Below are 4060 nucleotides of genomic sequence, written 5' to 3'. Positions count from 1 at the left end.
GTTTAACCTAGGCTCACAGGCTGTGCATTAGAGCCTAGGGGGTTGGTTTGTGGCCTATCTGTGGCGCCGGGGAGAGGGAAGGTATGTTACAGGCTAGGCTCTAGCCCAGCGCCTTCCAGAGTGGCCGGCGCGGAGCCCCTGAAGGGGGCCCTTATAGGTACAACCAGACAACAATCGTGCCAGTATTGTTGTTACGAATCCTTTTACCTTCCATAGTCAAGTAGGTAAGAGGATTGGGGCTTGCGCCCCTGATGGCCACGGGGCTGGTTGCCCCCGAAGCCCCTCTAGGGCCAGTCCGTCATAACTACTTTCTATAAAAGCCTATTCTTAATTTTAAATAAAAGCTTAGCTTTATTATTAGTAGCTAACTTATTATTATATATAATAATATCTTATATATATACCTAGACTAGGTCCTTTTAGTATTTATAATATAACTACTCTTTAAATTCTAGGCTTATACTAATAAGGCTTATATATAGTATAAGTACTACTATAAGCTATACCTCTAGAAAGTTCTTATTTATATAGTATACTACCTAGGGGCTATTAAGCTATAGCTTAGTATAATTATTAGGTATATTATTTAATAAGCTAATTTATTTTAAGTCTATATAAAAAGGCTATATAAATAGCCTATTTAATATATTTAGAATAATATAGTTTATATATTTATAATATATAACTCTTATATTTATATTATTAATATACTTTATAGTCTATATAATTTTTTTATTAATAACTTACTTACTTATTATATTAATAATATTAAATTACTTATTTAATTAAATAATAAAGTAATAATTAATAAAGTATATTATTAATAGTTTATTTATTATATTAATTATATATTAAAGCTTTTTTAATACCTAGATATAATTATATACTTTTATCTTTATAGCCTAGTATCTCTTTTCTTTATTTAATAATATATAAAAAAGAAATATAACTAGTTTAACTACTATATATAATAAATAGCTTACTATTTTTCTATTCTTAGTAATACTAGCTAAGGCTATCTCTTATATATAGTATATTATAACTTTAATATTAGTCTTTACTATATTAATATTAAAGAATAGCTACCTATATATAGTAAAGTATACTAAGGTATAGTATTATATAAAAACTATTTTTAGTTACTTAAAGCTATATAGCTTTATTTATATTAAAAAGGATAATATATTCTAACTAATCTAGTCTTTATAAACTTATTATTAGGCTTAGGTTTATTATATATAATATACCTTATTTAGTAATATAGTTATAATCTTTTATACTTTTATAGTTTATTATAGTTAAGTCTTATATTTTTATAATAGTTTTATAATTATAATATAGTATAGTATATTATACCTTAAAGCTTTAGTAAAGTTTAAAAGTATCTTTAATTCCTTTAGTATTATAAGAAATTTAAGCTTATATACTATAGCTAGCTTATTATTTATTATATTAAAGTTAAGACTATTAACTATTTATTTAAGTATAATAACTAATATATATATAATATAGGATTTTTATAATCTAATTAATATATTACTATATAATAAAGCCTAAAAAACTTCTTAGATATAATATAAGTATTTTTTAAAGCTAGTAAACCTTATAAAGATATTATTATAGTATAGTAAGCCTTTAGTTTATTTTAGAATCTTATTTATATACTATTATATATAAGTATTATTATTCTTATAGCCTATAATAAGTACCTAGAATATATATTAGCCTTTATATATAATAATTATAAATACCTATATTAAGTCTAAATATAGTTACTATTAATAGTAAAATACTATAATATTAATAATAATAATATACTTAATATAAACTAACTTATTTATAATAGTATTTTATTATTATATAAAGTATATATTATTTAAAGCCTATTTATTTAAAAGCCTTATATTTATTATTATATAACCTTTCTTTTTATTACCTTATTCTATTAAAGGCTAGGCTATAGAGCCCACCCTAGTCCTTCTAGAGTAGCTAGTATAGAGCCCCCTAAAGGGGGGCCCCTTATAGGTATAACTAGATAATAATAAGTTAGTATTATTATTATGAATCCTTTTACCTTCTATAGTTAAGTAGGTAAGAGGGTTATAGCCGTAAGGCTACTAACAGCTATAGGGCTAGTTGCCCCTAAAGCCCCTCTAGGGCTAGTCTATCATATATAACAATACTAACCTAGGGTCGTAGGTTTAAAACGTGCGTTTCGGCCTAGGCTTATAGGCTGATAGATTAGAGCCTAGGGGGTTTATAGCCTATCTATAGGCATGCTAGGGAGAGAGAGGGTATGTTAAGGGCTAGGCTATAGAGCCTACCCTAGTCCTTCTAGAGTAGCTAGCATAGAGCCCCCTAAAGAGGGGCCCCTTATAGGTATAACTAGATAATAATAAGTTAATATTATTATATATAATAGACTAGCCCTAGAGGGGCTCTAGTAGTAACTAGTACTATAGCTATTAGTAGCCTTATAGCTATAACCCTTTTACCTACTTAATTATAAAAGGTAAAAGGATTTATAATAATAATACTAACTAATTATTACCTAGTTATACTTATAAGGGCCCCCTTTAAGGACTCTATACTAGCTACTCTTAGAAGGTACTAGGCTAGAGCCTAGCCTATAATATATTCTTATTAAATAATAAAAATAGAGAATATAAATAGTATTTATATATATATATATTCTAGCTTACCTTTAGTAATAAGATTATTAACTATTATCTAGATAATCTTCTATTCCTTAGGACCTTATAAGTATATTTTATAGTAATATAAAAGTATTTCTTCTTAGCTTAGCTTTAAGTATATATATATATACTTTTTTAAAAGTATTATAATAAAGCCTTTATTCTTAAAAAGTACTATATAATTTATAACTAGCCTATATAAAGTAATATTTTACTATTATAAGCTATTATAATAAATATTAATATTAATAGAATATATAATTATATTTATTTTAAGGGCTTTTAGTATTATAATAAACTTACTATTTTCTATTTTACTAACTATTATTAGCTTTATTATTAAGTTAGCTTACTATAATTTAACTATATATACCTAGGCCTTTAAGTATAAGAGGTATAACTACCTAAGCCTTATATATTTATATAGCTTTATATACTTTAGTAAGTTATTATATATTAGTATATAATATATATCTTATTATATTATAGTAAAGAAAGCTATAATACTAGGTATTATTTAAGGTTTATATATATATTTATAAGGGATAATAGTATAATTATATATACTATAAAAATGCCCTAATTTTTCCTATTATAATAGACCCACTTTTACACAATTTAGATAACTATTATATAAGATATAAGGGAGTTATATAACTCTTAGATACTCTAGAACGCCTCTAATGCCTCCTTTTAGATACTCTAGAATACCTATATTAACTCTATATTAGAGTATTTAATAGTTATTTAGAAGTAGAAGAAAGGTCTCTATAGTCTCTAGCTATAAAGTATAGTAATCCCTCTATATAATTTATATATAATCTTTATAGCTATTAATACTATAATTCTTCTTCCTTCTTCTTTTACCTATTTAATCTACTTTTTTTACTTATAACTTATATTTAATAGACCTTTTACTCCTTCTACTTAAGCATCTTATATACCTTAATAAGTTATAAGCCTAGAGTTATAATATTAATATAGGTATAATACTACTTTAAGTATACTGAATTTACTATATAACCTAAGTAAAACGTTACTTAGTTATATATATACAAAATAACTAACAAACTAACCAACTTTTTAAGCTATTTTTAAGCTAATAGGCTATTTTTTAAGCTATTTTCAAACCAACAAACTATATATAAACTAACCAATATATATATTAATATTATATTATATAATATTAATAGTTAAATAGTTATAACTATAATAATTTATTAATATTTATATAATTATATTATATTATAATTATATTAAAATATTACTTATTAGAAAGAATATATATTAATATCTTATTTAAGTTCTATATAAGATATTAGTATAGTATAATAGGAATTAATACCTATTATATAATACTATAG

This window comes from Cordyceps militaris, assembly GCF_000225605.1.
Source record: "Cordyceps militaris CM01 unplaced genomic scaffold CCM_S00005, whole genome shotgun sequence".
In the NCBI taxonomy this organism is placed as follows: Eukaryota; Fungi; Ascomycota; class Sordariomycetes; order Hypocreales; family Cordycipitaceae; genus Cordyceps; species Cordyceps militaris.
This window is presented reverse-complemented; position numbering follows the sequence as displayed.